General features: G+C 58.7%; 1 protein-coding gene across 1 annotated transcript in view; it reads right to left on the bottom strand.

Annotated features, from left to right (window-relative positions):
• Nucleotides 1–12026, bottom strand: part of ARHGEF17 (Rho guanine nucleotide exchange factor 17) — a 36772-nt gene that overhangs the window by 15088 nt on the left and 9658 nt on the right. The gene's annotated exons all lie outside the window — the stretch shown is intronic.

The raw sequence follows: 12026 nt of genomic DNA, 5'->3' as shown, positions 1-12026 counted from the left end.
ACGCCTGGTTTCCTCCGCGCCCGCGTCAGGAGCTCTCACAGCCCTACATGGGTCGGTGCCGGCGGCCTCCTTCTCCCCGCGCTCGGCGCGGCCCCGCGCCGCAAATTCCTCACGGCCCCCGAGCACCCGCGCTGATCCCGGCCGGCCCCAAAGCCCTGCACCCCAAAGAGGGGGCTCAGAGGGTGCAGCGGGGGCAGGGGGTGGGGGTCTGGGTAGCTGTAGGGCTCAGGGACCCCCCCCCCAGAATGCAGCAGCCATGGGGGGGTGTCCCCGAGTGCCATCCAGGCTGCAGCTCAGCCTTGGGGCAAGATGGTCCAAGGGCCCCCAGTAGGTCATGCCCCAAAAGTTTTGGGTGCAGGGATGGTCCAAAGGCCCCATGCACCAAAATTTTGGGGTGTAGGGATGGTTCAAGGACCCTGCCTGTGAGAAACCCAGAATTTTTTAGGTGCTGGGGTGCTCCAAGGACCCTTGGCGCAGAGAAACCCCAAAAGTTTTCGATGCAAAGCCACCCTGAGCACTCTGGTGTGAGATACCCCAAAAGATTTGGGTGCAGGGATGGTCAAAGGCCCCACATACCAAAATTTTGGGGTGTAGGGATGGTTCAAGGACCCTGCCTGTGAGAAACCCCAAATTTTTAGGTGCTGGGGTGCTCCAAGGACCCTTGGTGCAGAGAAACCCCAAAAGTTTTTGATGCAAACAAATCCCAAAGGCTCTGGTGTGAGATGCCCCAAAAGATTTGGGTCCCAACATGCTCCAAATTCCCCACACCCCAAAAGTTTTGGGTGCTGAGGTGCTCCAAAGACCCTGGGTGTGGAGATGCTCCAACAGATCTGGGTTCAGAGACATTCAAAGGGTCCTAAACAGCAACAAAACCTTTGGGGTGTTAATGTAACCCCAAAACCCATGGGGGCAGGGACCCCCAAGAACCCTGCCAGCGGAGATGCCCCAGCCCTCTCCAGCGCCGTCCCTGTGCACCCCCAAAATTGGAGGGATTTAAGTGAGGATTTATCTCCCCTCTCCCAGCCCCAAACTGCGCCCCACAGCCCCAAACCGCACCCCACAGATGATGCTTGTTCCTTGCTCCCCATGGGGCCACGGGCACCCCAAATTTCCAGGGCATCCTCCCTAGGTGCCAATCCTCCCCCCCAGCCACCCAGCACCCGAGGACGGAGCCGTGCCTCAGTTTCCCCACCTGCGCTCCAGGCTGGGTTCACCCCTTCTCCACCGAGCAAGGAAGGAAAACATTATTTAGGGTCAAATATTTTGGCGATGGGCTCGATCCTGTCCTGGGATGGGCAGAATAGGGTGCTCAGCCCCTGACCCTGCCTCATTTTCCCCCCTGGTGATGCTCCGGGACATTTTTCCTGCGGGATCAGCGAGCTGAACATGGTCAGCACAGCACCACGGGTTTCAGTTTGGGGGATTTTACATCTGGGGGATGAGCCCCAACCATCCCAAAAGGGATTTTTCCAGCTCTTATGGTTGTTATCCCGGGGGGAAATTCCCGCTGGGATGAGCAGGAGCTGGGTGCAAGCCCCCATCCTGCAGGATCAGGCAGGATGCGCCCTGTGGGGTTTTGCCCTCCACCTGCTCCCGCTCCGATCCCAAAACCCCGGCCTCATCCTGCATCCCCCAGAGCTGCTCAGCACCCTCGGGGACCACTGCCAGGGGATTTGGGGGCACCTCCCCGGCACCGCAACCCCCCCAAATCCTCATGCACATCAACGTGGGGGTGTGTGTGTGTGTGGGGGGGGTGCACGCATCCATCCCCTATCCCCCCCTCCAGCTTTTCGGCTGGGAGCCCCCCCAAAAAGCGGGGGCGGCGGGATGAGGATGGAGGCACGGTTGCCACGGCGATGGTGGGCCAGCCCCCGGCGGCTTTCTCCCCACGCACGTGTCCCCACCGTGACGCAGCCGGACCCCCTCCCCAAAAAAAAAACCAACAACCCTCCAGCATCCCCAAAAGGACCCCTCCATCCCCAAACCCAGCCCCGTGCCGGGGCGTAGGGGCGCATAGGGGCACGGAGGGGTCCCCCCCTTTTCTTGGCAGACCCCCCCCTTTTGTTGGCATCACCTCGGGGCCCCCGCGGCCCTTCTCCGGCAGCTCCTCGGCGGCCCCCCCGAGCCCGGAGGCGGCGGCGAAGGCCGCGTCGATGCCGTCCCCGATGTCTCGCATGTCCTCCAGCGCGATGGTGAACTGCGCCAGAGTCCTCACCATCTGCAGCATGCGGGTCCCGGGGTCGGTCCGTCCCTCGCGGCCCAAAAAGGGGGGGGGGAAGGCAACAAAAAAAAAAAAAAAAAAAAAAATCTGGCTCTACCACCCCCCCCCTCCCCAAAAAAAAACCAACGTTTTCCCTCCCCTTCAAAAATAATAAGGGTGACGCCGCGGAAAAGCCGGAGCGCTGCGGCGCGGAGGGGAGTGAAGTGAAATGGAATAAGGAATGGAATGAAATAAGGGATGAAATGAAATGAATGAAATAAATGAAATGGAATAAATGAAATGGAATAAATAAATGAAATGGAATAAATAAATGGAATAAATAAATGGAATGGAATAAATAATTGAAATGGAATAAATGAAATAAATGAAAGGAAATAAAATGAAATAATAAATACAATGCGATACAATGCAATACAATCCAATAAAATAAATAAAGCAAAATAAAATAAAATAGAAGAGAAGAGAAGAGAGGGGTCTATTTATAGCGAGGCGATTCCGTATGAAAAAAATCAAATCATAATAGTAATAATATAAAAAAAAAATGGATCCCTCCCGCGGAGAGGCTGCAGGCGGCGGGCGGCGCGTAGCGTGCGTGCGTCCGGGGGCGCGTGGCGGTGGCACGCGTGGTCCCCGGCCCCGGGTGGTGCCGAGGCACCGGCAGCAGCGGGGAGCGGGGTTGGGAGACGGGGGCTGAGCCTGGCGCCGTGGCCGTGCCCACTGGCGCACGCCGGGGAGAGATGGGGGGGGTGGGTTTGGGGATGATGCTGGGCTCCGTCGGAAGGTTTTCGTGGGGTTTCGGGGGGCGCTGGGGTTGGTTTTGGGGTTTGGCACCCCCACTTTGCTGCGTTATGGGGTTTCCATCATTTGCAAGCAGGGTTTGGGGTGCTGGGGCCCCCTCCCCAAGCGCAGCACCGATTGCAGGACCCATTTTCTTTCCCTCTCCCCCCCCAAAAATAAATAATAATAATAACACACAACACCCTGTGGCACCCGCAGCCCCGCTCGCCAGGCGATGCAGCATCCCCGCAGCCGCTTGCAGCGCGCTCCCCTCCTGCTTCGTTAATTAAATCTAATTAGCCGCTTGCCCGTTCCCACAGCAACGGCGTGCAGCAGGGCTGTGCCCTACTGCTGCAGGCAGGAAATTTCCTCCCGGCACCGATCCCATATAGCACCGAGGGGACCCGGGGGGGGGACCGGGGTGGGTGCGTGGCAGGATGCGTGCCAGCCCTTGGGTGGCCGGGGCTAATTAATTGTGTTTGGGGTAATGAGGCTGTGCGCAAAGTAGATCCTGTGGCCGCTTCTGCAGCACCCCGCTCTCGCCGTCGGCTCGTTTTGGGTGAGATCAGGGCCAGTCTGGGGCCATCTGGGTTGCAAACCCGGACCCATTCCTGTTGTAACCCCAGACACGGTGGGATTATAATCCCAGACCCCTCTGGGTTGCAATCCCAGACCTATCCCACTTAAAACCCTGGACCCCTTTGGGTTGCAAACCCAGAAACATTTTGGTTGAAATCCTGGACCCATTTGGGTTGTAATCCCGGACCCATTTCATTGGCAATCCCAGACCCACTGGGGTTGCAATCCTAGACCTATTGGGATTACAATCCTAGACCTATTGGGATTACAGTCTTGGAACCATTTCAGCTGCAATCTCAAACCCATTTGGGATGCAATCCCAGATGCATTGGGATTATAATCCTGGACCCAAATGGACTGCAATCCCGGACCCATTGGGGTTGCAACCTTGGACTCACCCAGGTTGCAGTAATGGACCAGTCTGAGTTGCAACATTGGGGCCATTTTGGTTGCAGTTTGGGGTGGACGGGACCTTAAATACCATCCCGTTCCACCCCCCCTTCCACGAGCAGGGACACCTCTCACTAAACAGGGTTGCCCAAAGCCCCATCCAACCTGGATCCATTGAGGTTACAACCCCAGACCCATTTCAGTTACAATTTTTGACCCATTTCATTTTCAATCCCAGACCAATTGGGGTCACAATCCAGAATTCACTGGGGATGCAATCCCGGACCCACTGCGTTTGTAATCCCAGATCCATTGAGGTTGCAATCCCAGACCCATTGGGGTTGCCATCCTAAACCTACTGGGTTTGCAACCCTGGACCTACTGGAATTGCAGTTTTGGATTCATCTGGGTTGCAATCCCAGACCCATTGGGGTTGCAATCCCAAACTCACTGGAATTACAAGCCTGAACCCACTGGGGTTGCAGTCTTGGACTCATCTGGGTTGCAATCCCAGATCCACTGAGGTTGCAATCTTGGACCCACTAGGGTTGCAATCCTGGACTCACTGGGGTTGAAATCTCAGACCCACTGGGGTTGCAATCCCAGATCCATTTAGGTTACAGTCCTGGACCCATTTCAGTTGCAATCTCAGAACCATTGGGGTTGCAGACTCAGACCCAGTGGGGTTGCAGTCCTGGATCCACTGGGATTCCAATCCTGAATCCATTAGGGTTGTAATCCTGAATCCATTGGGGTTGTAATCCTGGACCCACTGGGGTTGCAATCCTGGACCTACTGGGGTTTCAGTCTTGGACTCTGCTGGGTTGCAGTCCCAGATCCATTTAGGATGCAGTCCTGGACCCATTTCATTTGCAATCCCAGACCCACAGGGGTTGCAATCTCAAACCAACCAGAGTTGCAATCCCAGATCCACCGTGTTTGCAATCCAGGACCCATTGGGGTTGCAGTCTTGGACTGGGCTGGGTTGCAATCCCAGATCCATTTTCCTAGACCCATTTCATTTGCAATCCCGGCCCCACTGGGGCTGCAATCCCAGCCCCAATGGGGTTGCAATCCCTGCCCCACTGGCGTTCCAACCCCAAACCCATCAGGTTGCAACCCCAGACCCATTTCGGCTCCAATCCCCGACCCCTCACGGCTGCGGCCCCATTCCCACGTGCGCTTCACCCCCATCCCTTTGCTCCCCCTGCAGCAAATCCCTCAAGCCCTCCCCGGCATCACATCCCCACGACTCCCATCAATTTATTCAACCCCATCGCGGGCTGCGTCTTCCCACAGGAGTGGATTCTCCGCTGTCTACTATTGGGGTTGAGCTTCTTGAAAACCTCCCGGCACGTTATGGGGGAGGGAGGACAGGAGGAGAAGGGCTCAACCCCATGCCCAGTAAGGGACCAGGGGAGGAATGGGGCCGCATCCCGCTCGCTCTCAGCTTTGGAAGGGAAAACCAAAGGCTCGGCCCGGCCGTCCCCGCCGGCTGCCCAGCCCGGACCCCCCTGCGCGCGGCCCGCAGCCCACAGGAAATTCCTGGGAGTGTTTGGCCACTCGAGCAGCTCAGCCTATTTTTAGGGACGTCTAAAATCTGAGCCGGCTATTTTTAGAGCGGCTTCTTTGTAAACACCTTGAGACTTCCTCTCGGGTGAGCTTTTTTTTTTTTTTTCTTTTCTTTCTTTTTTCTTTTTTCGGAGCCCGGCGCGTTCGATCCGCTCGTGCCCTCCTTCCCCCGGGTGCCTCCTGCCCAACCCCAAACACTCCAAATCCTCCTTGGCAAACCCGCTGGCATCCCCCCAGCTCTTCCCTCTGCCTGCAGGGAGCAGGCTCCCCCCTGCTTTGCCTCCTGCCGAAGCCCAGGAGCTCTCCGAGCCTGCTCTGCTTCATTTTTTAATGCTCTGATAGCAGCTTTGGGGGGGCATGATGGGGCCAAAGGGGGTCTGTGGGGTCTCAGATCTATGGGGCAGCGTGTTCCAGCTGGGCACATCCCTACTAACACCACCCCGCATCCCTGTGCCAAGCCCAGCAGCCAAGGTGCCAACCTCCCCGTTTTGGCACGGGGGAAATCCTCGTGGAACAGCACAACCCTGGCCAGCAATGTCAATGTCCCCAGCAGCAGCCGGCCTCCGAGCTCTCCATCAACCCGAAATCATCCAATTTTCCAGAAATTGGTAAAAACATGAGGCCAGGTACCACCAGCAGCAACAAACCCTGCGGCCCCTGCACATCCCCATGGTGCCAGCTGCCTTTGCACCCCTGCAGGTCCTTCAAGCCTCACTTTGGGGCAAAATATCCTGCTTTGGGTAAAAACGGAGGGTTTCAGACCGTTTCGGGAGCAGGGTTTGTTGCTCAGGGCCTCCAAAGCCGTGCTGAAGAGGAGGGAGCCCTGCGTCAAGAGAGGCAATATTCCTGCCACCCCCTCACCGTGTGCCAAAATTAAAAAGAAATGGAAGAGGCGCGAGAAGAGGTGCCTCTCCCCGCTCACAGCCTGTCCTCAGCTCCGCAAATAAACCGGGAACTCTCGAAAGAAAAGCCAAACCGGAGCAAAGCGACCCGAAAACAAGCCATCTCGGCACCTCGAGAGTCCCAGTTTGCAAGGAACTGGTGGGAACTGGGAACCCTGCACACCTCGGCTCTCCCCGGGGCGGGTCCCACTAGAGGGAGCTGGGACACAGCGAGAGCCACCGGCTTTGGGGACAGTCCCCTGCCCCGGGGAGCACCCCAAACCTCTACCTGCACAGCTTAATTAACGCTTTATTTTCCCAAAAACATTGAAAAAAATAAAATAAAATAAAAGATGTTCAGTAGGGTGCTTCCAACCAACTCAGAGCCCTGCACCCAAGGGCATCTCCCCGGCGTGCTCAGCTTGCTCGCGCAGCTCCGAGGTGCCCAAAGGGCTCAATGCACACTGGCATCCCCCATGCCAGCAAAATAACCCCAAATCACCACCTCCAGGCCCCAAGTTTTTTTTTTCCATCAGGGAATTTCACCCACCCAGTCCTAATTTTTGAATAACGAAGCTGTTTCTGTCCCCGGCTGGATGCCGACCCCTCGCTGCCTTCTCCACCAAACGCTTCTGCAGTATCTCAGGCTAACCCAAAGGCCAGAGGAGTTTTTTTTTGAGTTTTTATTTTTCTGGAGGAAAGTTTGAGGGTAATTCAACGAGCCATTTACGGGGCCGGTGGTTTGCAGTGATGTTGCTGATGTGGAAACCCAAAGAGCTTAAAATGCTGCCATTAGGTCCGATCCCGTATTTACTCCATCGCCCCATTTCTGGCAGGAAAAGCGCTTGGAAAAATCCCGTTACCTCCTCTCGGGATGCCCGGAACCAGAAAGTTTCACCGGGCTTTGTGGAGCTTTTGGGGCGAGCCCTGCACCCAGCCCAGCCTTTTTCTGTCCCATCTCCTCGGGATGGGTTTCCCTGAGCCAGCAACGGGGCAGCAGCGTGGGGCTTCCCGGAGAGCACGAGGGGCCGCGTGTTTTGCTGCGAAAAGCTGCAAAATCGGGGCAGGGAGCTGGTGGCCAGCATCATGCACGGCCCTACTATCCATCTGGGGGCTGCCTTGGCTCCCCGGGCGGCCGCTCGCCGTTCTCCCACGGGTAAGAAGCATCCCAGGCGCTTTTGCGGTGCGTAAAAGTCTCGAAAGGAAACGGGAGCATAAATCAGGAGCCCCGCTTCGGCTCAGCCTCGGTTACTAATAATACCCCCGTGTTTATTCGCAAGCCCTCGGGCTGGAGATGTTTGCTTTTGCCTCTCGGCCGCGGTTTTTCCCAGGCTCTGGTGCTTTTTGTGCGGAGATGCTCCCATGTCGAAAGCCAGCGGCCGCCGGCAGCGGGGCCGGGAGGAGGAGGAGGAGGAGGAGGAGGAAGGAAAGGAGGAGGAGGAGCAGCGTGGCTTCGGCCCCTCCACCAGCAAATGGATGCGCTGCGAGGTCAGCTGCTGAAATCCCACTGAGCAGCCCCAGCCCGCATCCTGTCCCCTTTTCCCAGGCAGAGCCCTGCTGAAAAATCGCCACCGCTTTTTGCTTTTCCCAGCTCAGCTCCAACCACGCCGCTCTTCCCGAGTCCCGTAGCCCTCCAGGAGGCTCGTGCCCGGGCTCGGCGTCCCCTTTACCAGACAGAAAGGATTGCAGTTGTCGGTGGGAGGCGGAAAAAGCGCCGCTTTCCCGGCAAGGCCCATGTGATCCCCGGCCATAAATCGCGGGGAAGGAGCTCGCATTAATGAGGGAGGCCGGAGGGGCTGGCTTAGCTGCTCTTTTCCCTTCTTTGACTGCTGGGCTATGGTGATTCATCCCAGGAGGACGCGGCCCGGCTGTCATTTTTTCTTTTGAAGTGTGAGAAAAAGCCAGATTTTTAAAAAAAAAAATAAATAAAAAAGGAGATGGAGCAATTTTGCCGGGATGTGAGGAAGGGCGCTGAGCACCCCGCGCCACCCCGGTGAGCCGGGATGGGGCCGGGGACGAAGGAGGGAGGCTCATTTCCTGAAGGAACAAAAACTCATCAGGCAAACACGCGGCGGGGCAGCAGGGCTTTTCCCACGTGGTTTTAATTGAAATCAGGGCCTGCCTCGCTGGGAAGGGCTGCGAGGGGTTCTCCTGCCCCTCTCCAAAACTTTTAGCGCATCCCGCGGCATCCTCCCGTGCCGTACCCGTGCCGGGACCACCGCTCCATCCCCAAATCCAGGCTCCATCCCAAATCCAGGCTCCATCCCACCCCATCCTCCCGGCCACTCCGTGATGCTCATCCCTTTTTCCACCCCCGGTGTTTCTCCCCACCACGCCGAGCCTTCCCAAACCTCCCTGCACGCCAGCCCCCTCGGCGCGGCCGGGGCCGGAGGGGCGCCCAGAGGGTTAAGCGTGCCGCGGGGGGCGAGGGCTGCCGGGCCCTAGAGCGCCTTTCACCAAATATGGAAGGTTTTTGCCTCAAGTTTTAGTCACGCAGGCCGGCCGGAGCCCAAGAGCGCTGCTTTCCAGATGCTTAGGTCAGACTGCAACAACACGGCCCCGCTCCCCCCCTGCCGCCTCCGGCCCCGAACGGCGCCCGGCCGGGCTCCCTCGGCCCCGACCAGCCAGACAAAGGGCAGCACCGATGCTTTGTCCCCCAAAAAATTCATCGCTGAGCCCTGTTTTGGCTCCTGGGTTGGCGCGGGGACCTGGTGCAGCACCCTGCATCCCTGGTACCCCGTGAGCATCCTCCTCCTCTGCCCCGTGCAGCAGGATGCGTCTCACCCCGGTGCCATCCCCACGGAGCAGTGCGTGGGTGCAGGTCCTGTCCCTTCCCGCTGGCACACGTGGGTACAACACGGCCTGGGTGCATGGTGGCACGGGGCAGGGTGCCTGGAAAGCTGGGGGTCCCAGGAGGGTCCCTGCCCGGTCCCCAGGAGCTGATGGGCACCAGGAGTTCCCCAGGAGCTGATGGACACCCAGGAACCAAGAGGCACCCTGGAGAAAAAGGGCACCAGGAGTCCGTGGGCACCCAGGGGCCACCGATGGGCACCCAAAATCCAAAAGATATCCAGGAGTCCGTGGGGACCTAGCAGTCCAAGGGCACCAGGAGATAGCAGTGAGCAGGACACCCAGGAGGTGGTGGGCACCCAGGAGATACCCAGGAGTTCGTGGGCACCCAGGAGCTGATGGACACCCAGGAACCAAGAAGCACCAGGAGTCCAGGGACACCCAGGAGCAGATGGGCACCCAAAAACTGATGGGCACCCAAGGGCCACCAGAAGCTGATGGACAGCCAGGAGCAACCAGGAGTCCACGGACACCCAGAAAATGATGGAAACCCAGGAACCAAGAGGCACCAGAGTCCAGGAGCTGATGGGCACCCAAGGGCCACCAGGAGCTGATGGGCACCCTGGAGCTGATGGGCACCAAGAAGCCACCAGGAGCTGATGGGCACCCGGGAGCTGATGGGCACCAAGAAGCCACCAGGAGCTGATGGGCACCTGGGAGCTGATGGGCACCCAGAAGCCACCAGGTGTCCACAGATACCCAGGAGCTGATGAACATCCAAAAGTCACCAGGAGCTGATGGGCACCCCAGAGCTGATGGGCACCCAGAAGCCGCTAGGTGTCCATGGACACCCAAGAGCTGATGGGCACCCAGAAACTGATGGGCACCCAAGGGCCACCAGGAGCTGATGCGTACCCGGGAGCTGATGGGCACCAAGAAGCCATCAGGAGCTGATGGGCACCCCAGAGCTGATGGGCACCCAGAAGCCGCTAGGTGTCCATGGATACCCAGGAGCTGATGGGCACCCAGGAGTTGATGGGCACCAAGGAGCCACCAGGGCCTGATGGTCACCCAAGAGCTGGTGGGCACCCAGGAGCCACCAGGACCTAACGGACACCCCAAAGCCCCAAGCAGACCTTGCCCTGCCCCTACCCCAGCCTCACACGTGTCCCCCTGCCCCAACCATGCCCCAAAATCCACCAAGAGAAGCCCTCAGCTGAACCCCTCCTGCCACCACCCCCAGCACCACCCGCGCCCTGTGGCCACCCCCAGCCCCCCCAGCCCACACCAGGTCCCCTGGCACAGCAGGGCCATGGCGGGGAGATGGTGCTGGGGGGGTGGTGGGGGAGGAATTTGGGGGGGGGAGCACGAGACCGCCCACAGCACGCGCCGCGTCACGGCGGGGCGAGAGGTGACGCCTTCCCCGGCGTGTCATTGTCACATCATTGGGTGAGGGGGGGGGGGGACAAAAGGATGCTGAGGCATCTACTGACCTGCGTCGGGTGCGGGCGGCCGGGGGGCGGCCCCCGTCTCTGGTCCCCGAGGCTCTGAGCCATCTACATCCCATCGCAGCGGGGCTTTGGGGTAACCGAAAAACGAGAGCGAAAAGCACCGCCGGGTCCCGTCCCGTCCCGTGTCCCCTGCCCCGTGCACGCCACCGGCTCCTGCTGCGCGCCGTCCCCGACCGATAGCGACAGGATCGCTGCCGGGGGGGGTCAGGATGAAACCCGTTAAAAAAAAAAAATAATAAAGAATTTAAAAAAAAAAAAAAAAAAAGCAAGGAGAAGGATGCCAAATCAGGGCAGGCCGGCGAGTCTCCTGCTATCCCGGCTAAAAAAAGCAGGAAACCATATCCCGGGCCGGGAGATGCCAATCTTCCCATGCAAACAACTCCCTGCTTGTTTTCTTTGGAGAGTACCAGCGGGCCGGGGAACGTGCGGTCACAAATAGCAACCCCACGGCCCTGCCAGGGAAATATTAACCAGTCCTGCTCGAGCCACGCTGCTGGGTTGTCCCCCCCTCCCGGCCATCCCACCGCTGTCCCCTCGCCGGTCCCGCTGCCAGCCTCCTGTTGGTCCCACGGCTCCTTCCAGGAGGGACCTGATGGGTGATGCCACCACGCAGCACCGCGGATGTCCCTGCCCCAGCGCATCCCTGCCCCGATGCCAAGTCCTTGTGGGGTCCCGTGGTGGCTCGGATGTCACCGGTGTCACCCCCTGGTTCCCAAAAAGGGACAAGCACCGGGGCGCAGGGACAGGATGGAGAGGTCTCCCCAGTCTGATCCCTCAGCATCACCCCCAGCCCTAAAATTGTAAGGATTCAACTTAAAATGAGTATGGGTATCGGTGTAAGACTTCTGGGGGGACGCAGCCTGGGGTTTGCGCTGCTCCTGGCCACAGCCACGGGGTGACTGGTCCCAGTAGCTGCTGTGGACAGGGACTGGGAGGCTGGGCACCAGAAGGTGAGCAGCTCTGCGCCCTCTCCTCCAGCACCAGCGAGCCGCTGGAATATTTTTACCCAGATGCTGATTTTCGCTCTCCCTCCGATTGGCCGGGCCGCGGTTCCCAAAGACCCAAAAGCAAACACGCTATTTATAGAGAGAGTTCATTTACTGGAGCCTTTCCCTTTGAAATTCCTCACCCATCCTCGCCATGGAAACCGAGAGAGCCCGGAGAAACAGCCCCACCGGGACCAAACATCGGAGCTTTAAAAAGAGCCGGGCTGGGGGGGAGCGGGGGTGGAAGCGACCCGTGTTCTTCTCCGGACACGTCCTGGGCTGGAAAGAGCACGGTGGAAATCAGAGCTCCTGTGGGTCT

The sequence above is a fragment of the Anas platyrhynchos genome, chromosome 1 (assembly GCF_047663525.1).
Source record: "Anas platyrhynchos isolate ZD024472 breed Pekin duck chromosome 1, IASCAAS_PekinDuck_T2T, whole genome shotgun sequence".
Lineage (NCBI taxonomy): Eukaryota > Metazoa > Chordata > Aves > Anseriformes > Anatidae > Anas > Anas platyrhynchos.
Note: the sequence above shows the minus strand (reverse complement) of the source record. Positions and strands in the feature narration are given on the sequence as shown.